Raw genomic sequence first — 24,913 nt, 5'->3', positions numbered from 1 at the left:
GATGAACTTGGACGCCTTACTTGATTCAAAAGTAGGATGATATCTTAAAGAACTTAATTGGATTATTACATCCCCGCTCAATGATGTAATTGTAATATCCACATTAGTAATTGGTTAGAGGTTGGGAGACAACAATCATGTGATTAACCCTTTGAATCGACAACCAAGATAAATGAATTTATGAATGAAAGTGAATAACATAGTATAATTATTCAAAGTGCTTCAACCGTGGATTTTACTCCTATTGATTGTCCAGATATTTACTTTACACACTATTTATTTTACTTGCAAATTACAAAATCCAATCTCTCTTTTGGTTATTTTTGCACCAAGTGAATCCAAATTATGAATTGAAATCTAACCATTGTTTAACTTGTTTAACCAAGTTCCTATGGGATCGATACTTGGATTTTATTAGGACACTTTACTACTTGATAAGACCACTTACACTTGCATGCGCTTTTGGGCTCTATCATGTTTTTGGCGCCTTTACCGAGGACTTGTTATATGGTAACTATTTATTCTAGTTTTACTTTTAGATTTATTTGGTGTTTTCATGCTTGGTCTTAGTTTTGTAATTGTAGGAAATAGGTTTTAAGGTTAGAAATCTAGCAAGGGATAAGGATTTGGTTGAACCAAGCCCCTAACCTGAACAACACTTCCATCAACGAAGAAGAGAAGCAATTTGTCTCCCCTAATTTGCACAAATAGAAGAATACCAATTAGTTTTTACTCTAATGGCTGCATAACAACAAGCACGCATGAGCATTGATAATGCTCAAACTACACTCTTGAATAGGTGTAAGCGATCGTTGTCAATATAAAACCCAACTAGTTTGGGGTCGAATCCCATAGGAAATATGGTATGAACTCAAGTCGTTTGTAATTTAATTCACTGATAGTTTAACATTTCCTGAAATAGGGGTTTAAGTTTCACAAATGATTGTTTTTCACTTTAATTTAGATGTTTGTAACCAAGATTTTATAAAATAACCAGAATTATGTTCACTAGGGCTTACGGTACATGACAGATGCTAGAGGTGACTCAATATTTTCACGGTGGTTAAGATAATAGGCTATATTTATTGATGATATGCTCAAATGTCTCTCGACCTATTTAAGCATCTAATTTCTTAATCCTTTCGGACTTTGGAAATTTCTGTTCACTATCAAGATTTTACCTCAGGTTAACCAACCTTGTTACAACGCTGATTATTAAATTAAGTATTTCTGAGTCCTTGTTGATAATTCACTTCCTACTGTATATGATTTCTTTCTCAAGCAAATCAAATTAGAGGTATCTATTGTTTGCAACCAACTGACGTTAATTAAAATCTCAAAATTATAAAGAAATCAGAACACCTATTAAATCTTAAGTATTTAGCACCTCATCACGACCTAACCCTAGATCCCATAATTCAGGTTAACAAAGTTTAGGCACTCATGATGCAAAGAACAAAATACATAATTGAATTCATAATTGAGAAGATTAACTTATAGAGATGAATAATAAGTAGTGAATCATAGATTAGATCACAAAGAAAAATCCCCAAAATAGTTGTATTGTTCGAATCCAAAAAGATAGAGAAAGAAATATCAAAAAATATTCTCCAAGACTAAAAGTATTGAAATCTCCTTAGAATAATAATGATGATGAATGAATGAATAATCCTCAGAAAATCCTAAAACAAAGCTTTAAATAGTTTAACCTAAATAAGGAAATAAAATTAAAGTTGCAACTTTTTTCTCGAAATAGACCACGACATCCATGATATCTTATCAGTAATCTGATGTCTTATCATGAATATCATCAACTCCTCTGCACTTTTGGTTTCTTCTGTATAAGGCTAATGATGACGTTAATGCCTTGTCACCAACCTGAAGACTTATCGCTGATGTCGTCAGCTCCTCTACAATTTTGGCTCTTGCTTCCTAAGGATGATGACGACATTGACATCTTATCAACAACCTAACAACTTATCATGAACATCATCAGAAAAATGTCTTTAACTCTCATTCTCTGTTTAAGGCTGGCGGCATCCTTGATAGCTTATCACCAGGCTGACGACTTATCATGAAAGTCGTCAGCCACACTTGTCCTTTATTTTTCTTCACTTTTCAGACTTTTTTCTACCGTTATTTTTAGTTCTCCTGCATCTCAATATCAACTGCAAAAATCAAAGTAAACTAATAAAAAAAAATTAAAGTTGCTCAAGACCTTACAATTATTTAGAGTTAAAAGCCTCAAATTTGTTAGTGTAATCTCACACATCAAGCATTTAACTTATTTTTCTTTGGTAGCCATATATGTAGCCTAATACCCTTCTTTGATAGACCATGATTTGATCCAAAAAGCTCCTAAGTGCTTTAATGAAAAATTGAATTAGTAAGGAGTTTGAGAAATTGAAGAAGAAAAAAGTGAAATTAATGCCCCAAGGTAATATTTATTGGTGTTTATATTTGATGTTTGATCAGTGGGAGATATTTAAATGGTGTTAGAAATATTCCCATGATTTTAGAGAATGAGAAAAATTATATCTTGATGTAATAAGCAATACAGCCACTATGTGTTTGTGAAAATGGTTAAAAGAGATGGGGAAAAACAAAAGAATAGGGTAGACAAAAATAGTGTAAATTGGTTGTTGTAGATTTGTTTTAAATGTATAATGTAGTTTATTAAAGCGCTTAGAGAGGTTATTCACTATTCCCAAATAGATCCTACCCTTCCCTTAGCCTACATTACAACCTGAAAAAGACCTATTTGATCTTATACTTGACATTCTAATATCAGTGGAGCTCTACATTAAGGGCAAGCTTATGGTTCATTTTGTGTAACTTGTGAATTCCTTGTTAGAGTAAGATTAATTTGATTCTTGTACCTAACATGTTATAAACTGCTTAATTGTGAGTGATTATGGGTAACTCTCTTGTTGTGAGGGGCACATATTTGATGAATATGGGTGATTTGTGTGAAATCCTAGATTGAATGATAAGCAGGAGTTTTCCAACTAGGTGAGTCAATCATTGAGTCTAGGATATTTTAGAGTAGTGTTCATGAGCTTTAAATTGTGTATATAACATGCTTCGTAGAGAAACTTGCATTCCGTGCAATCATTATAGTACTAGCTTGAGTGTCTTTCATTTTAGTAGAAGTATAGAGTCTCCTTAGCTTATTATCCTTGGATTAAAGAGTTGTTCAAGGACGAATATAGGTTTAAGTGTGGGGTGGTGATGTTGGGTGTATTTATGCACTCTAGTGTTACTATTCTAGCTTATTACGCCTTGTTTTGAGGACAACTTGAGTGATTAAGGTTTTAATATTGATATAACTAAGCATCTAAGTGTTAAAGTATGTGTCTACAATTTACAAAGTGTATTTCAAACAAGTTTAGTTTTAATTGGATCACTTACAGTTCAATTGATGAAACTAGTGTCACTAGCTTGAGCTAGATGCTTGTCTAGTGTCTTTTGTTGGATTCTATTGTGTTTAATGTATTATAAATGGTTTTAATAGTGTTATTATATGTGTAAAAACTTGTTGATAGTGTACAAAGTTCAAGTGATTCAAGTAAAGAGTCAAAACATTAAGTGAAAGATCATGGAAATTTGCCTTGTTTTAGCTCTTGTTCTTGATTCATCATGGTAGATATTGTGTTGTTTGAACATCTAATTTGTGTGGTATGTTCTTGTAGTATCTTTTATTATCTTAATATTATGATATACATATGATTTGGAGGCTGTAAAACCATTGGAAATATACCACAAAGACTTGGGTTGAAGGAGAAGCATTCAACACTTAACCAAATTTTAAGATGCAATTTTTCTAGAGAGGTGTCGCGATGATATCTCGATGTGACTTCCACACACATCTCCATAACTTGTGACACAACTTCCACATATGTATCCTAAACTCTCAACTCAACTTTCACAAACATCTCCAGCTTGTGCGTCCCAAGGTCCAATCCATACACGACAAAAAAGTGCAATTTGAATCCTATAAGGCTTGGGACTTGTTGTCCACTATAAAGACATCATTGTACTTGTTATTAATCATATTTAGACGTATTGGAGCATCAAGGAGTCTGATACAACTTCATAACTTAGGTTTTTATCATTTTAATTTAGTTCATTAATGTCCTTTGTCGTTAATTACTACCTAGTGATTACGATTATGACTATGCGTGGCTAAATGCCCTCTTTTCCTGGTTGAAGCTGAATACATGAGTACTCTTGTTTTGATTTTAGTTTATTGATTTGATTATCATTGTTGGTTGTATGTTAAATCTTATTTTTACTATTTTAAGGCTTGGTCACTCTTATAATACACTCATTGTCAACCTTGTAAACTCGGGAGAGGGGATAAGGAGATAGAATGTGGGATTGAACAAAGTATTGTTCGTATTTTTTTTATGAAATAAGGAATACGGATTAGTTTCTAGAATAGGGATGTACCATTATGCCTTACTTGATTCAAAAGTAGGATGATATCTTAAAGAACTTAATTGGATTATTACATCCTCGTTCAACAATGTTGTTGTAATTTCCACATTAGGTAGTTGGTTACAAGTTGGGAGACCATGATCAGTCATTAACCCTACGAATTGACAATAAAGATAAGTGAATAGATGAATGAAAGTCAATAAAATAGTACGATTGTTCAAAGTTCTTTAACCCTGGATTTTACTCCTATTGATTCTCCAGATCTTTACTTTATGCACTATTTATTTTACTTGCAATTTACAAAATCCAATCTCTCTTTGTGTTACTTTTGCACTAGTTGAATCTAAATTTTGAACTAAAATCTAACCATTTTTTAACCAAGTCCATGTGTATCGATACTTGGCTTCTATTTGGCCACTTTACTACTTTATATGACCACGTACACTTGCGTGTGTACTTGGGCGCTGTCACGCAACCAAAAAGAGAGTTTATAATTTATAACTAAAGAAAGTAAATAATGCATAAATAAAGATCTCAAAACAATCAATAGGAGAAAACTCAGGGTTTACGGACTTTAAAAAATCATACTATGTATTGAATTTCATTCATTAACTTGCTTTTCTTGGTTGTAGATTTGTAGGGTTAATTTCTTGATCATGGCCTCCCGACCTCTAGTCTTTTACCTAAGTTAAACCTTACAACTATATCGTAGAGCAGGGATGTAATAGTCCACTTAAGTTCTTTAAGTTATCATCCTACATGTGACTCAAGTAAGGTATCTAAGTACATCCCTGTCCTCAACACTAATTAGAATTCCTTATTTTATAAAGGAATACAAACCATACTTTGTTTATCTCCTTATTCTATCACCTATTCCCTCTTCCTAGATCACAAGGTAGAGAATTGATGTATTCTAAGGGTGCAAATCCATAAAATAGTTAAATCAAAGATGAACACACAACCAATAATGATAAATAAAGTTAAACAAATTCAATTCAAAACAATAGTACTCATGTCTTTGGCTTTAACACCAGAAAAGGACATTTAGCCACGCATAGTCATAATCGTAACCACAAAGTGGTAAGTAATAACTAAAAACATGAATGAACTAATTAAAATAAAAAAACTGATTATGAAGTTGTATCAGCCCCATTCTCTCCAAAATATGTTCAAATATATGTGAAAACATGATATAACATGTATTTATAGTATAGGAGTAAGCCAAGTCCATGTTGGGATTGAATTGCAGCAGTTTGTGAGCACCAAAATGGAGAGGGCGCCGCCCTGGGTTAAGCCCCTATCAAGGTGAGTCATCACCCTGGCTAGAGCGCCGCTCTATGTGAGGCTGGACCCTGCCCATAGCCCTTCTCCAGGTGGGGCATCACCTCCATATAGCCTTAAGCCTCTGCAATTTGTTCTCCGAATTTTGGTTAAGTGTTGAATCTCTCTTCTTAGTACCTTCTCTTGTGGTGTCTTACCCATGGATTTTCAGCTTTTTTAACATCAAAATATCATCATATTCATTTCCCAAATCATCCTACACATTCACACACCATGATTAGCAATTTCAAACAACACTACATCAATAATGATTAATCAAAATAAGATTTAAGCTAGGCTAGTTCGAATTGATCTTTCACTTAGTGTTCCAGCTGTAAACTCACTCAAATTGAACTTTATAACTACCAACAATTTATTCCACTCATAATAACACATTTAAATCATAAGGAACTCATTAAACACACTAGAATCCAACTGGATTAACTAAACAAGCACCTAGCTCAAGCTAGTAACACTAGTTTTCCAGGTTAAACTCTAAATAAATCTTTTAGGTACAAAATTGTTTGGAATTCACTTTGAAAATTAAAAACACATGCTTTAACAATTTGATACAAATTTATCTCATTATCAACCTATGTAGCATACAAATCACCCTCAAAATAAGTCTTAAAAGGCTAGAATAATGACACTAGAATGCATAAATACACCTAACATCACCTGTTGACTTTATTGTTCTTGATTTTGAGATATTAAAATAGGTACCAATTATCTTGGGGCATCCATTCTTAGCAATTAGAGGAGCGTTCATTAATGTGAGAGAAGGCACGCTAAAAATAAGGGTAGAGGATGAAGAGGTGGTATTTGATGTTTACAAAGCACCCAATATAACGTCTCATTATAAAGATTTATGTATGATCAATTTTATTTAAGGGGACAAATGTGGGGTGTTTATTCCACTAAAAACCTCTTTGGATACCCTTAGGGAGCATCCTATGTTTCCACCGTCTAAGCCTGACATAATGCAAGTTGATAAGCCTGAAAAGGCTAAATTTGAAAAATATGCTAATTATGAAAATTTTCACCAATGAGATGTGAAAATAATAAGAAGATAGCCTCCAAGTGTGAGGAAAAAGATAAAGGAATTTGGTTGAGTTAAGTTGGGTCGTGCCGTGATACTAAATCAGGCGCTGCTTAGGAGGTAACCCAAGTTAATTAGGTATGTTTTATTCTTAGTTTTATGTAGTTTTTAATCCATGTAGTTTTTGTTTTTTATTGATTCACAGGTTAATGGGAAGCATGAGTACCAGAAACTTAAGTTAAGGAGCATGGCAAGATTGAGTATGGGGTCCACAGACCTTCTTCATGCAAAAAGATGCTACTAGCTAGGTCTAGAGGCCTCACAGAGTATTTCTATCTCTTATTTTTAAGTTCACTTTGGGACAAAGTAGATTTTTAAGTATGGAATGGAAAATTCCAAATTTTGGCTAAATTTAAAACTTTTTGTGTAAGATATTCTTGTTGGAGCTATTTTTTATTATGTGGGGAAAGTGTTTTAGTTGTAAAAGCATGTTGAATAGTGGTAATTACTACTTTTGAGACTCCTAGGCTCATGTTATGACTCTTGTACTTTTTGGCTTAATTTTAAATTCATGTTATTATTTGGTTAAGAGTCTTTGATGATCCTATGTGAGTTGAGCATATGCCACATGTGATGTGAGCTTCTGGATGTTCCTTGTTACATATGATGTCTAAAACTTTCCCAGTGTGTATAAAGAGAAATAAGGAGTGTGGGTTTAGCAGATGATAAAGGAATTCTTTGATAGCCTTAATTTATACCTTCTTTTTTATCTCCCTTTGTGCTTAATCCTAGTTAGATCCTTTGAGCCTTTAGATTTTTATTTAGAAGCCTCATATGTAGCTTAATCCCTTCTTTTATTAACCTTAATTTGATCCAAAAAGCTTCTAGCAACTTTAATGAAAAATTAATTGAGTAAGGAGTTTGAGAAATAAGAGGGAAAAGGTGAATTTGATACCCCAAAGTAATATTTATTGGTGTGGATAATCATGTGTGGTGGGTGGATGTGAAAGGAAGTATGCTAGAAATATTACCATGGATATGAAAAAGAAAAAGAAAAAGTTTTATGGTAATAAGCTATACTTTCATCATGTGTTTGTGAAAATTTTTAAAGGAGATGGGACAAAACAAAAGATATAGGTAGAAAAAATGGTGTAATTTGGTTGTTGGAGATTGGTTTTCAATGTATAATGTAGTGTATTAAAATGCTAAGAGAGGTTAGTTACTATTCCCTAATAGTTCCTACCAGTCCCTTAGCCTACATTACAACCCAAAAAAGACCTAACTGATCCTAAGTTCATCATTCCGATATTAGTGGAGCACTAAACTAAGGGAAAGCCTATGGTTCATTGTGTGTAACTTGTTAATTCCTTGTGAGAGTGAGTATAATTTGATTCTTGTACCTATTATGTGATAAATTACCTTTATAGGAGTGATTATGGGTAACTCTCTTGTTGTGAGGGGCATATGTTTGATGAATGTGGGTGATTTGTATGATGTCCTCGATTAAATAATATGCATGAGTTTTCCAACTAAGTGAGTCAATTCTGGAGGCTAGGATGTTTTGGAGTAGTGTTCATGAGCTTTCAATTGAGAAAGTAACATGCTTAGTGTAGAAACTTACATTCCGTGTAATAATTGTAGTTCTAGCTTAAGTGTCTTATAGGTAGTAGAAGTGTAGAGTCCAATTAATGTATGATGATCATAGTTAAGAGTTTTTCGGGGACAAACAAGTCTATAACTGTGTGCATTCCAGTGTCACGATTTTAGTCATTTTAGCCTTGTTTTGAGGATTATTCGTATGCTATATGGGTTGATAATGAGATGAATGAGCATATAAGTGTTCAAGTACGTGATTACAGGGGGTCAAAGTGTTCTCAAACAAGTTTGTGCGTAATTGAGTCATTTAGAGTTCATGCTAGAATACTAGTCTAACTAGCTTGACCTAGATGTTTGTCTAGTTGATCCCATTTGATTCTATTGTGTTTATGGATTTCCTTAGGGTTTAAATTTTTGACTATGAGTGGAATAACTTGTTAATAACGTGCAAAGTTCAATTTGATTAAGTATAAAGTCAGAACAATAAGTTGAATATCAACATGAACTAGCCTTGTCTTAGATCTTGTTTTGATTTGTCATTATGGACTTTGTGTTATTTAAATCTCAAATTCATGTATTGTGATTATGTAGGATGATTTGTGAGCTGAATCTTATTATATTTTGATCAGAGAAAGGCTGGAAATCCATGGGAAATACACCACAAGACAAGGGACAAAAGATTCGACGAGAAAGACTTAACCAAAATTCAGGACGTAACTTCCAGTGCTTGCCCATGATTTGGGTACATCGCGCCCTCCATTCAGTGCCTACATGCATTAGAAAATATTCTGAACAACAATTCCAATGAGTGCCTATGATAATCCGACGCGGGTTTTACTCTGGCAAAATGAAGCCTGTGATGCGCCATCCAGAATGGTGCAATGGAGTCCATAGTGCGCCCTCTGTTCCAGGCCTGACTTTCACATTGAATCCTTGTCCAATATGGCTTTCGCCAACCCTTTTTCAATAAATACATCATAATACACGTTTTTAATTATCTTTGGACATATTTTGGAGATTGAGGGGCTGCTACAACTTCATAATTAGGTTTTTACTATTTTAATTTAGTTCATTCATGTGTTTAGTCGTTAATTACAATTTTGTGATTACGACTATGACTATGCGTGGCTAAACGTCCTCTTTTCGGGGTTAAATCCAAGAACATGAGTAATATTATTTTGAATTGATTTCGTTTAAGTTGCTTATCGTTATTGGTTGAATGTTTATTCTTGTTTTAATTATTTTAAGGAATAGCTACCCTTAGAATACATCAATTCTCAACCTTGTGAACTCGGGAGAGGGAATAGGGCGATAAAACATAGGAATAAACAGAGTATAGTTTGTATTCTTTTATAAAATAAGGAATTCAACTTAGCATCTAGGAAAGGGATGTACTTAGATGCCTTACTTGATTCACACATAGGATGTAGCATAAAGAACTTAGGTGGACTATTAAATCCCCGCTCAATGATGTAGTTGTAAGGTTCAACTTAGGTAAAGGATTAGAGGTCAAGAGACCATGATCATGATATTAACTCTACGAATCAACAACCAAGATACGCAAATTAATGAATGAGGTTCAATAACATTGTATGATTGTTCAAAGTACTTTAACCCTGGGTTTTCTCCTATTATTGTTCCAAGACTTTTATATTGAGAAATTTTGACGTTAATTTCAATTTCAATTCACAAACTCTCTTTTTGGTTACTCTTGGACTAAATTAATCTAAATTGTGAACTAGAATAGAATTTTTGTAGAGTCAAGTCCCTGTGGGATCGATACTTGGCTTCTTGAAGGCCACTTTACTACTTGATAAGACCACGTACACTTACACGTGTGCTTGGGCGCTGTCTGTAGGTGAACCTGCAGAAGGATCATTGTTGAAACCTGCAAAATAGAATGACTCTTAATCGTGTTTAATAACTGGGGAGTCTGCACGGCTGGGATGCTTCGGCCCTCCGCACGATTGCCTCCCCATCGTCCCTGAAGTGCGCACCCAACGTGCATGCCAGGCGACTAACGAACCCCAGTACAAAAAATTCCAATGAATACTTAAATTGATAACCTGACCCTCGCACCCTGTCTGTGTGTCGGGGAGACCTGGGCTTCTTTTGCAAATAAAAATGACTCTCCACAATGGATATCTCGGCTCTCGAATCAATGAAGAACATAGTGAAATGTGATACTTGGTGTGAATTATAAAATCTTGTGAAATATCATGTCTTTGAGTTCAAGTTGTGCCCAAAGCTATTAGGCTGAGGGCACATCTCCGTAGGCATCACGAATTGCGCCTCAATCATGGGGTGCACTGTTGTTGCGGGGCGGATACTTCCCTCCCATGTGCCCCTAGCTTGTGTCTGGCCCGAATTCATTTTCACATCGACAGACACTGTAGCAAGTGGTGGTTGTAATTCAATTCTCTTTGTTGTTGTAGCTACAGCCCATTGTACATCAGAACTCCAGGACCAGCCATGCTTAGGCGCTCTGACTGTGACCCCAGGTTAGGTAGGATTACCCGCTGAGTTTAAGAATATCAATAAGCGGAGGAAAAGAAACTTACAAGGATTCCCTTAGTAATGGTGAGCGAATCGAGAATGGCCCAGCTACAGAATTGGGCAGCTTCATCATCTGAATTATAGTTTGGAGAAGCATCCTCAGTGGTAGACTGGGCCTAAGTTCCCTAGAAGGGGATGCCATAGAAGGTGAGAGCCTCATTCTGTCCGAACCCTGTCACACCATAAGGCACTAGCTACGAGTTGGGTTATTTAGGAATGTAGACTAAATCAGGCGGTGAATTCCATCCAAGGCTAAATACGAGCAAGAGAGTGATAGCGAATAAGTACCGCAAGGGAAAGATGATTTGAAAAGAGTGTCAAAGAGTGTTTGAAATTATTGGGATAGAAGCGGATGATGGATAGCGATGCACCCAAGTCAGATATTTAACATTGGCAAGCCAGTCTGCCGATCGACTCGAGGCGTGGACCAGCATGAATTGGGGGCGGCCAAAGCCCAGGAACTCGATACGCTCGTGGAATGCTGTCTCCTTAATTGTGGTAGAAAATGTGCACCTCTGACATGCTTCAGCATCTACGTGCTCCAACGTTGACCTGTGGGCTCCCCATTCAACCTGTCTTAAAACATGGACCAAGAAGTCTGATATGTGTGCGAGTTAATCAGCGAGTAAACCCATAAGGTGTCAGGAAGCTTACTGGTGGGATCCCCCTAAGAGGTGCACCACCGATCAACCATGATCTTCTGAGGAGGGTTTAAGTGTGAATATATCTCTTGGGACCAGAAAGATAGTGAACTATGCCTAAGCGGGGTAAAGCCAGAGGAAACTCTGGTGGAGCCCCACAGCAATACATACGTCCAAATCATTCATCTGACTTAGGTATAGGGGTGAAAGACTAATTGAACCATCTAGTAGTTGGTTCCCTCCTAATTTTCCCTTAGGATAGATAGAGCTCGCGTAAGAGTTCTATCAGATAAAGCTAATGATTAAAGGTCTCAGGGCGCAACACCATCGACCTATTCTCTATCTTTAAATAGGTAGGATGACGTGGATTTTTTATTGATTCGTGCCACAGAATCAAGAGCCCTAAGTGGGCCATTTATGGTAAGAAGAACTGGCAATGCGGGATGAACTGGCAGCCACGTTATGGTTCCAAACAGAGTGCTAACCTAGATTTTACAAAGGGTGTTGGTCAAATAAAACAGTAGGACGGTGGTCATGGAAGTCAAAATCTATTAAGAAGTGTGTAACAAGTCACCTACCAAATCAAATAGCCCCAAAAATAGATGGTGCTTAAGCGTGCGACCTACACCCATCTATCGGGATAAGTGCCAGGCCCCAATAAGTAGGAGAGCACACCTTTCACTGCAAAACCTTGGGCGCGACCCCGGGAGGACGATCGTCGGTACAGATCATAGTGGTAGTAGAAAATATTCAAATAAGAACTTTGAAGGATGAAGAGGGGAAAGTTTCACATGGGTTAGTCGATCTTAAACTGAGACATGACGGTCTATGGAAATGTTTGGAAATCCGAATACATCGGTGAAAGAATCAGAAAGAATTATCTATTTTGTTTAACAGCCTGCCCAACCTGGAATCGGCTCAGCCGGAGGTAGGGTCCAGCCGTTGGAAGAGCACTACACGTCACGTAATGCCAGATATGCTCCTGAATATCCTTGAAAATACGAAGGACCAAATGCCCTCCATGCTTGGTCATACTCATAACCTCATCAGGTCTATAAGGTGAACAACCTCTAGTCGATGGAATAATGTAGGAAAAATAAGTCGGTAAAATGGATCCATAACTTCGAGAAAAGGATTGGCTTTGAAGGATGGGCACAGGGATCCCAGTCCCGAATCCATAGGCTGTCGGTGAACTGCTTAAGCTACTTCTATGATGAGAGTAGGTCTTCACTTGCCGGTTGGGGGACGGACAAGGAATGGTTCCTTCGGGGGTCTTCCCCGCACGTTGAACAGCCAACTTAGAACTGGTACAAAGGAGATTCTTACTATTTAATTAAAACAAAGCATTACGATGGTCCCAATGGATATTCACCCAATGTAATTTTTGCCCACTGCTTTAAATGTCAAAGTGAAGAAATTCAACCAAGCGCGAGTAAACGATGGGAGTAACTATGACTCTCTTAAGGTATCTAAATGCCTTATCGTCTAATTAGTGATGTGTATGAATGGATTAACGAGATTTCCACTATTCTTGTCAAAGATCCAAAAAAACCAAATCCAAGGGAACGGGCTTGGTAGAATCATTGGGGAAAGTAGACCCTGTGAAGCTTAACTCTAGTCCAACTTTGTGAAATGACTTGAGAGGTGTAGTATAAGTGGGAGTAGAATGGAAAAAGTGAAATAACACTACTTTTAATGTTATTTTAATTATTCCGTGAATCGGACGCGGGGCACTACCTCTCTTTTTGGACCCAAGGCTCTCTCTGTGGGCTAATCTAGGTGGAAGACATTGTCAGGTGGGGAGTGATACACCCAAATTACAACTCTCAGTAGAAAGTGTAAGTGGTCGCTGTCAAATATAGAACCCAACTCGGTTAGGTGTCGAATGCTACAGGGAATACTGTGCTCACTAAGTGTCGTAATTATTATTAGACTGTTGATCAGAGTTTCATAACCAAAATGGGGGTTTGGTTTTTTCTTTAATTTGTAAAATGATAAATTGTAACAAGATTAGTTCAACTAATCGTTTTCTCCGTATTTTGTAACTTTATAAGATCAATCAAACCAGGGTTATGATCACCAAAATGCTAGCATCATTTGGGTTGTTAATTATTTATAACTTCCACTTAACAAATTCAATTGCAAGAAAGGTTGAATCCTATTCTATATCGATTAGTTTCTCAACCTAAATGGATAGGTTATCCTATAATTTCCTCAAACTCATGGGATGCCTTATTCTTTCAACCTAATTCTTATGTAAGCTAATCCTATTAGGGCATTAGCTATTACTCTAAAGGTTAAGGCCCTTAGAATTCATGTAAACACCTTGTTTTCCCCACAAACAATTTCCTCTCAGACAAGTGGAGTTCTAGGGCTTACTCCTCAAGTTTGAAACCAAGAAAAGTCATGAAATTAAAGAAAGGTTTATGCCATGTTATTCAATTATGGAACTCAAATTGATTCCCAACCCATAGATGCATTTCACATTAAGGATTCCATAACCCTAGTTATGAGATTTAGCCACAACACTCCATAAAAGATAAAGAATTCATTCTTGTATTATTCATAAATAAATGGAAAGTTTACTTACAAAGAACCCTAAGAATCAGTTCTTGAATCTTCAACGATCAGTTGTTTGATACTAAAATTCCCCAAACTACTTGGATACCAAGATGTTCAATAGATGAAAATAAAACTTGTAAAAATATAAAAGATGCGTTCTTAACCCTAAAAGTTGGTATTTATATGTACCAGCTAAAGAATAATTTAAAATTTAAAAAATGGAAAAACCGCATCCCATTTGACAGCCATATGACGGACTGTCAAAGATCTGACGGTCCACCATCTTTCCCATCACTTGATTCATCCGAATGGCAGGTTTTGTATAACATTTGATGGTCCACCTGGTGGTCCATTGATGGACTGATGGTCCACCATCTTTACCATCGTGGAGTCCTTTTGGAAGGCAGCTTCTGTATAAGAACTAATGGTTAATCTGGTGGTCCATCCCAAGATTGACGGTCCACCACTTTGACCTTTACAGAGTTCCTCAAGAGAACAAGTTCTGGATAAGTGTTGATGGTCAATCTGGTGGTCCATCCCATGTCTGACGGTCCACCACCCTGATCGTCACCAAGTCCTTCTGAGAAGTAGTTTCTGGATAAATGTTGATGGTCCATCTGGTGGTCCGTCACATGTCTGATGGTATGCCATATTTTCCATCAATCGACTCCTCTAAAGTCCTTGTTCTTGTTTAACTTGATGATATATATGGCGATCAGTCATAAACCTAACGGTCCGTTATTTCGACCGTCAATTCCCCTTTTTTGCTACTTTTTCCAGTTTTCTTCTATGATTATTTCCTTTCATTGAAAAACTAAAAACCTTCATTAAATATCACTTTGGTTACTTGAAAACATACAATTTTCCTAAGAAAATGATGCTAAATTTTCTGTAAAACACCAGAATAGAAAGTGTAAGCGGTCGCTGTCCAATATAGAACCCAACTCGGTTGGGTGTCGAATACCATAGGGAATACTGTGCTCACTAAGTGTCGTAATTGTTATTAGACTGTTGATCAGAGTTTCTTAACCAAAATGGGGGTTTGGTTTTTTCTTTAATTTGTAAAATGATAAATTGTAACAAGATTAGTTCAACTAATGATTTTCTCTTTGTTTCGTAACTTTATAAGATTAATCAAACCAGGGTTATGATCACCAAAATGCCAGCATCATTTGGGTTATAAATTATTATGAGTTCCACTTAACAAATTCAATTGTAAGAACGGTTGAATTCTATTCTATATACATTAGTTTCTCAACCTAAATGGATATGTTATCCTATAATTTTCTCAAAATCATAGGATGTCGTATTCTTTCAACCTAATTCTCATGTAAGCTAATCCTATTAGAGAATTAGCTATTACTTTAAAGGTTAAGGCCCTTAGAATTCATGTAAACACCTTCTTTTCCCCACAAACACTTTTCTCTCAGACAAGTGGTGTTCTATGGCTTTCTCCTTAAGTTTACAACCAAGAAAATTTATGAAATTGAAGAAAGGTTTATGCAATGTTATTCAATTATGGAACTCAAATTGATTCCCAACTCATAGATGTATTTCACATTAAGGACCCCATAACCCTAGTTATGAGATTTAGCCACAACACTCCATAAAAGATAAAGAATTTATTCTTGTATTTTTCATAAATAAATGGAAAGTTTCCTTACAAATAACCCCAAGAATCAGTTCTTAAATCTTCAATGGTTAGTTTTTTGATACTAAAATTCCCCAAAGTACTTGGATACCAAGAAGTTCAATAGATGAAAAGAAAACTTGTAAAAAGATAAAAGATGTGTTCTTAACCCTAAAAGTTGGTATTTATATGTCCCAGCTAAAAAAGAATTTAAAATTTAAAAAATGAAAAAATCGCATCCCATTTGAAGGTCCATATTATGGACCATAAAAGATATGAATATCCACCATCTTTTTTTTCACTCGATTCATCCAAATGGAAATTTTTAAATAACATGTGACGGTCCACCTGGCAGTCCGTCGATGGACTGACGGTCCGCCATCTTTACCGTCGCGAAGTCCTTTTGGAAGACATCTTTTGGATAAGAATAGACGGTCAATCTAGTGGTCCATCCTAATATTGACAGTCCATCACTTTGACCATCACAAATTTCCTCCAGAGAACAGGTTCTGGATAAGCATTGATGCTCAATCTGGTGGTCCATCCTATGTCTGATGGTCCACCACCTTGATCGTCACCAAGTCACTCTGAGAAGTAGTTTCTGGATAAGTTTTGATGGTCTATCTGGTGGTCCGTCACATGTCTGATGGTCCACCATATTGTCCGTCACTCGACTCCTCTGGAGGCCTTATTCTGGTTCAACTTGATAGTATATATGGCGGTCCGTCGTAAACCTGATGGTCCGTTATTTTGATCTTCAATTCCCCTTTTTTTCTACTTTTTCTAGTTTTCTTCTAGGATTATCTCCTTTCACTGAAACACTAAAAACCTTCATTAAATATAACTTTGGTTGCCTGAAACCATACAATTTTCCTATGAAAATAATGCTAAATATTCCGTAAAACATTGGAACATCAGGGAGTTTGGCTGGGGTGGCACATCTGTTAAAATATAACGCAGGTCTACTAAGCTAAGCTCAATAAGAACAGAAATCTCATTAGGAACAAAAGGTTAAAAACTCATTTGGTTTTGATTTTTAGTATGAATACGAACCGTGAAAATGTGGCCTAATAATCCTTTAGACCTTCGGAGTTTGAAGCTAAAGGTGTTAGAAAAGTTACCAAAGGGATAAATAGCTTGTGGCAGCCAAGAGTTCATAGCAACGTTACTTTTTTATCCTTTGATGTCAACTCTTACATTATTGTGAAGCAGAATTCACCAAATTTTGGATTGTTCACCCACCAATAGGGAACATGAGCTGGGTTTAGATCGTCATGAGATAGGTTAGTTTTACCCTATTGATGATAATGTCGCAATAGTAATTCATCCAAGTATGAGAGAAACTGTTGATTCCCATAATTGGTCATCACGCTTCGTTTAAAATCCAGTGAAGCGAAGCTACCTTGTCCTGGATTATGACTGAATGCCTCTAAGTCAGAATTCTGGCTAAAAGAGACATATGCGCCCGCTATCTATTTGCCGACATACAGTAAGGGTGGCAGCCCCCAAAGGCATGTGTCATTGGCTAAGCCACCTTGGCGGAAGGGTCGGGGTGGCCGCTTTAAAGTACAATTTCCACCAAGCAACAGGTAGAATCCTTTGCAGACAACTTAAATATTCGATGGCGTTTTATAAGTGGTAGTGTGGCCTTGCTGCCATGATCTACTAAGATTCATCCCTTTGTCACTCCAGTTTGTCCCTTCCCCTCCAATTCAATCATTTTTTTCATTTATGTCTAAAGGAGGTTTGTGTATCTGTCCTTAAAAAATCGCACTAAGTAATGTGAGTTCACCCTACCCTCGAGCATGTTGCGGCATAGCCTCACCCGATTTCTTCGCTTGTTTTTTAAGTGTCGCGTGTGTTCCATTCAAAACAAATAGTTAAGTATGATATCAAGTAGCCTTTCGTGCAAAACTATGGTGTTGCAATTAGAGATTTTCCACGATGTGGAGTGCAGATCAATAGCCTAGTGATGCATCGAGGCCATCTTTGTAGTGTGGTGGCATGTTGCAATTAGAGGTTTTGATAAACATCAAGTGCAATCCTAGCTACACATCCAATGACTCGGGGTTTGATGATAGGCAAAATCTGCAGCACACAATGCTGACATAGGCAACACCATGGCTGATGTCAAACACTGATGGACCTATAGTTTCCTACCATGGTGGTGTCATTGTCAAGTTGAGTGTCTGTGCACCGATACCTATGCCCTCAGGAACCATGCACCAATGCCTCAAATCACCATAGGTACTAACAACCACAACCGATGTCAAACACCAATAGACCTATAGTGGCCTACTGAGATAGGGGCATTTTTTTTGCAATACCACTGCTTGGCAGTTGCACCATACTGCACAACTTCAGCCACATACACACTGCACATTCTAAGTATAATATACTAAGTTTGTAGAAACATAAAGCACTAATAGAATTACAGGAAACAATTTCCCAATATTTGATTATTCTCTCAGAATAAAAAAGGATAATGTCACACAAATTGTACAAAGGCATACACTACTCTCTCTGCCTTGTACAATTTCTAGTAAAACTATAAATAGGCTACACATGGGCAGTTACAATATTTACAACTAATGATACCTGGAAGCATGCCATTAGACATGGTTGTATGCTTATCACATGACTCAAGAACCTGATCTAAGAATTCTACTAACATTCTGAAAATCACACTTCTTTACAACATTCAAAATTCAAAATAACAACTGCCCCATATGACTAGCACATGGGCAGCCTTTCCCCTTTAGCCAATTTTGCTATGTTCAACATTTAGTTGAATTTCAGTTTTCAAACACTTATATCATTTTGTCTTTGTCTTGTCATGCTTCCTAGCCATGACTTTCCTTGCCAGCATCATGCCTTGCATGTGATATATCATTGCCTGTGTCTGCGCCATGCCACTGCCTATGCCATACTGTTGTCTCGGCTATGTCACTGCCTAGGGATGCCACTGCCTATACCTTGAAACTGTCTTTACCATGCCAATGCATTAGCCTGTGCCATGCCATCACCTGGGCTATGCCACTGCCTTGGTCGATGTCATGCCTATCACATTGCCTATGCCATGCCATCACCTTGGAAACCCCTCAGCTGATGTCATTCCGGCTTACGGATTTCTATAATGCCCTGAGAGTACACCCTAGGTATCACATGGTGCTTACAATCCTGAGGGAACATAAGCTAACCCATGAGTGGGTACCTGCTATGAGCACTGGATAACAAGATCATAAATATAGAAGAATACTGATATTCCATAAGGTTTTAATAATTAAATTCAACACTATATCATGAATCTGAGAATAACAACTATCTAAATATGATAAAGTACTGATAAACTGAATAACTAACTGACATATCTGAAAGCCTCTAAACTTGACTGAATATGAGTTGATCGGACAAGCCCGATTTAACTCCAACTAACTACTAAACTGAGACATGAAATAAAGTAAGCCTGTGCTCAAAGTATGAGGACTCACAACTACTACTGCTGAGGATCTAATAAGTCTAATAGCCAGTCGGGAATTGAGCATCAGAACCTATGATATAATACATCATAGCACAAAAGAAAAGGTATGCAATCAGTAATTTGAATGTACTGGTATGCTAAATAAGGTAGGCTAACATGCATTGTTTCATGAACAAGGATAATAATTATCTAGGGATACATATAAAACATGGAGTACTGAATAGAGAACATGAAATCTATAGATACAAGAAATATGAGAAATCTATAAATACTGTGTATGCATGAAAATTTGTAAATACTAAAAATGCATGGAAATCTATAGACACTAAGGATGCATGACCAATCATATAACATGGACTAAGTAAAATTTGTAAACTAAAATACTGAAATAACTTATATCTATGCTTTGGTCAAACAACCCCAAGACTTAATAATTGAACTGGAACTATAACTGAGACTGTATCTGAAACTATGGGAGGTATTATCTAATCGACATTCCCCATCTAAGCTAATCGGGGTCCAACCTGTAACCCCAGTTTAAGGGGTATTAATACTGTGCCACGAGTACTAATGCTAGCTTTGTTGATCTACTAAAATAATATGACTTCCAAAGTACTAAAGGTGTCAAGCCTGAACTGATGGGCAACCCCTGCGAGATAGTCAAGCCTAATCTGACGGGTGACTTCTCATATCCTACGCTAGATATGTAGTTCTATAGTATAGGTACTTCTACTAATGACTTTGTCTATCTGATGGGAAATCTACAATCCCTATACTTAATTGGTGCTAAATCCTACTCCCAACATAAAGACACTAAAATACTAGATTGTTCTGAGTTTAACTGATTGTTATCTGACTATTTTGATAATGGTCATAGTACGGTTTGAAGATTATTCTGTAATGTATGGAGGAAAAACTAAATAAAAAACTATGGTTTTCAGGTATTCAACACCTCCAGGACACAAAAACAACAATGGTAAAATGACACTAAAGCTTGGGGGACAAAGCATGAAGGCTTTTATTAGATCAATTACTTTTGTAGGAATTTTATCAAACACTTGTAGTTTATGGTTTAAAACAATCTTAGGAATGTCATGGAACTTATAGAAATAACTTGAATTTGGCATAATAGTATTAAATCATGGTTCAATAAAATAAATAATAGTATTAAAACATGGAGGATTGAATAACAACAATAATTTCATGGTAACATGGTATAAAATCAATAGTACATGGAGATTTATGATTGAAATCATAATTTAAAATCAAATAACTTAAAAAGATCACAGTTTTTATAATTTAAATAGGTTACTTGGAATCCATGGATGAAACGAATCCATGGATGAACATCTAACATACTTGGGATAATGAATTTGGAAGGATTGATGGTGAGTTCTTTAGATTTGGCCTTGAATTTGAGAGCTAAGTTTTCTTGTTCTTTAAAAGGGGATCTTTAATTTGAGAGAAATTGAATAATGAATAATTACTTAGGTCAATCGGGGCAAAATTTCATGTTTTGGATAAGTTTAAGGCTTAGGAAAAAGACCCAAATACCACCAAACGAATTTAAAAATTCAAGCTGGAAACTAGCCATCCCAATTTTTGGCCTTTGCGCGATGCACCACTATTGTGCCAAGCTACTTGAAAAGGGAAAATTGTGAAACTGGTCTGTGGCACAACACAGGGAAATCACGTTGCCACCTTGTTTGTGACCTGGAAGCTCACCACAATTTAGTGGAATTGCAGAGAGACACTGGAAACTGCCAACTACCAATTTAGCCTTTGGCGCAACGCGCCAAGATCGCGTACCTTCACTGGAAATTTCCCATCATCATTTGGACTAGCTTCGTTACGTGCTGAGGGTTAAAATAATGTTGTTTAATGACTGAAACTTCAAATCGCCATAACTTCTCACCCGACTATCGAATTTGGGCAAATTTTATGTCATTAGAAAGCTAATTCAATTTCCTATGCAATGGTAGGCTTTAAACTAAAAAATTTATGTACAAATTCTCATGTATTAGGACTTAGATTACACTAAGGAAATATGGGGTATTACAATATATCCCCCTTGGGATCATTCACCCTCGAATGAAACTTGTTAAGCTGAGGAAATTGATGGACTAAGCTTACACATTGAATGTGCATATCTGATGCATGGAATGCATGGCTGAACTAACTCATGAATACATCACTAACATAAACATGATGTACAACTAAAACTGAGCATGATAGAGAGAAATCTTAAGAAGTTTAGTACCTTAAAACGAATCTGAATTTGCGGAGAAAAGATGAGGGTACTTGGTCCGCATATCTGCTTCTGCTTCCCAAGAGGCTCTCTCAATGGAATGATACCACCAAAGAAATTTGACCAATGTAACTTCTTTGTTCTACGAACTAGGTGATCAAGAATTTTGACTGGAACTTCCTCAAAGGAAAGACTGTTCTAAATATCTACACTTTCTAAGGGAACACTTACTGCTGGATCGTCAATACACTTCTTCAACAACAAGACATGGAATACTGGATGTATTGAAGCTAGATTTAATGGTAACTTATGCTCATAATCTACCTTTCCAAAATGACTGAGAATTTTTTAAGGAACGACATATCGGGGACTGAGTTTTCCTCTTTTGCTGAACCTTTTCACTCTCTTCATGGGAGAGATTTTCAAATGCACAAAATCATCAACCTTAAACTCAAGATACTTTCTCCTAACATCTATATAAAATTTTTGTCGGCTCTGGGCAGCCCTAAGCCTTCCTCTGATCAACTGGACCTTCTCTAAGGCATCAAACAACAAGTTAGGCCCTACTATTGTGGCCTCACTTACTTCAAACAAACCAATTGGAGATCTACATCTCCTACCATAAAAAGCCTCAAATAGAGCCATCTGGATAATGGAATAATAGTTTTTATTATATGAGAACTCAACTAAAGGCAAGTGGTCATCCTAACTACCTTTAAAATCAACTACGCATGCTCTCAGCATACCTTCTAGAGTTTGAATGATCTTTTTGCTTGACCATCTATCTGAGGGTGGAAAGTTGTACTGAGATGGACTTAGGTATCAAGACCTTTTTGGTATACTTTCCATAAGAGAGAGGTAAACTGGGTACCTCAATTTGAGATGATAAATAATGAAATACTGTGTAACCTAACCAACTCTCTGATATAGAGTCTAGCATAGTCCTCTGCTAAATAAGAGGTATGGACTGGCAAGAAATGAGATGATTTGGACATCCTGTCTATGATAACCCAAATAGAATCATGTTGATGACGAGTACGAGGCAAACCCTTCACAAAGTCCATGTCAACTTCCTCTCATTTCCAAGTGGGAATACTGAACTCCTGTATAGACCCACTAGGCCTCTTGTGCTTCATTTTGACTTGCTGATATATAGAGCACTTAGCTACAAACTCGGTAATATCTCTCTTCATTCCACTTTACCAATAAATCTCCCTAAAATCACGATACATCTTAGTGGCCCTAGGATGAATAGAGTAATGCGCACCATGCGCTTCTGCAAGAATTCATTGCCTCAAATAATCTACACCAGGCACACATAATCTACCTTGATAATGCAAAACACCATCTCCCCCTTAGGAGAAAACCTCCACTTTCTGATCTCTAACTGATTCTTTCAACTTAACTAGACTGGGATCTCTATCCTGCTTTTTCTTCACCTCAAAAACTAGAGATGATTTGGCACTACTCTGTACTCACACACTACCCTCTACAGAGTTGACTAAGAGCACACCTAGTCAGGCAAGCTGATGACCTTCCTGAGCTAACTTCTTCTTACCATCCTCGACATGAGCAACACTACCATAGACATTCTACTGACAACATTAGCCACTACATTAGCCTTGCTTGAATGATACAAAAAACTCATGTCATAATCCTTGAATAACTCTAACTACCTTCTCTAACGCAGATTTAAATCCTTCTAAGAGAACACATACTATAGGCTATTATGGTCAGTGAAAATGTCAACGTGCACCCCATACAAGTAATGCCTCCAGGTGATTAAGGCAAATATTACTACTGCTAGCTCGAGATCATAAGTCGAATAATTCTTCTCATGGGGTTTAAGTTACATGGACTAAGAGGTAATAAACTTACCTCTCTGCATAAGGACACAACCTAAACCTACCCTGGATGTATCAAAGTAAATAATAAACCCATATGAACCATGTAGTAGAGTCAAAACTGGGGCTGAGGTGAGTAGATTCTTCAACTCTTGAAAACTCTTATCGGATGAATGTTACCGCTGAAACTTAACTTTCTTCTAAGTCAATCTTGACATGGGGGATGCAATAGAATAAAATCCATCAACAACCCGAATGTAATAGCCAGCCAAACCCGAGAAACTCCTGATGTCTGAAGGAGAAATGGGTTTGTCCCAGTTTCTCACCGCCTCAGTTTTTTGAAGATCAACTCTAATTCCATCATCGGAAATAATATGACTAAGGAATGCTATTGACCTTAGCCAAAATTTGAACTTACTAAATTTGGTGAAAAACTGATGTGTTCTAAGAGTCTACAACACTATTCTGAGATGGTCTTCATGATCACTTTCGCTACTGTAGTAAACAAGGATGTCATCAATAAAGACTTTGACGAACATGTCCAAGTAGTGCTTGAACACTGTTCATCAAGTCGATGAAGGTTGTTGGGGCATTAGTGAGACCAAAGGACATAACTAGAAATTTAAAGTGACCATACCGAGTTCAAAAAGCTATTTTTGGAATGTCACATTCTTTGACTCTGAGCAGATGATAGCCTGATCTGAGGTCTATCTTGGAAAAATAACTGGCTCCCGAAAGTTGGTCAAACAAGTCAGCGATTCTAGGAAGTGGATGTTTTTCTTGATAGTAACTTTGTTCAACTGACGGTAGTAAATACACATTCTGAGAGAATCATCTTTTTTAAGCACAAATAGAATTGGTGCACTCCATTAGGAGATGCTGGATCTGATGAATCCCTTATCTAGAATATCTTTTAACTATTCTTTTAACTCCTTGATTTTAGTTGGAGCCATCCTATATGGCAGAATAGATATGGGCTGAGTGTCTAGAAGAAGGTCTATTTCGAAATTGATTTACCTTTTGGGAGGAACTATAGCTTTAAGAAATACATCTAAGAGTTCATTTACTACTGGAACTAATTAAAGAGTTGAAGTTTCTGAGTTAGAGTCTTTGACTCGCACAAGATGGTAAATACACCTCTTCAATATCATCTTTCTTGCTCTAAGGTAAGAAATTAACTTACCCCTAGGAGCTGTAGTATTACCCCTTCATTCAAGGACTTGTTCATTTGGGAACTAAAAATCAACTGTTCTATTTCTACAATCAACTGAGGCTTAACATGAGTGGAGCCAATCCATGTCGAAAATGACATCAAAATCTATCATCTTTAACTCTACTAGATCAACTGAGGTAACTTTATGAGATATTATGATTGGACAGCTCCTGTATACCTGCTTGACTATAATGGAAACACCTACTGGGGTAGACATTGAAAAGGGCTCTACTAGAGTTTCAAAACTGACTTCAAAATTGACGTTTATATATGGAGATACAAAAGAATGAGAAGCTTTAGGGTCTAGTAAAGCATAAACATTTAAGTGAAAGACCTGTAACAT

The 24,913-nt window shown here is 36.6% G+C and overlaps 2 pseudogenes; both read left to right on the top strand.

The window, feature by feature from the left end:
• The first annotated feature begins 10,521 nt into the window (after positions 1-10,521).
• On the top strand, positions 10,522-10,677 carry LOC124898999 (annotated as a pseudogene).
• A 210-nt stretch (positions 10,678-10,887) lies between these two features.
• On the top strand, positions 10,888-17,481 carry LOC124899162 (annotated as a pseudogene).
• Positions 17,482-24,913: the final 7,432 nt, after the last annotated feature.

The sequence above is a fragment of the Capsicum annuum genome, chromosome 5 (genome assembly GCF_002878395.1).
Source record: "Capsicum annuum cultivar UCD-10X-F1 chromosome 5, UCD10Xv1.1, whole genome shotgun sequence".
Taxonomy (NCBI): domain Eukaryota; kingdom Viridiplantae; phylum Streptophyta; class Magnoliopsida; order Solanales; family Solanaceae; genus Capsicum; species Capsicum annuum.
Note: the sequence above shows the minus strand (reverse complement) of the source record. Positions and strands in the feature narration are given on the sequence as shown.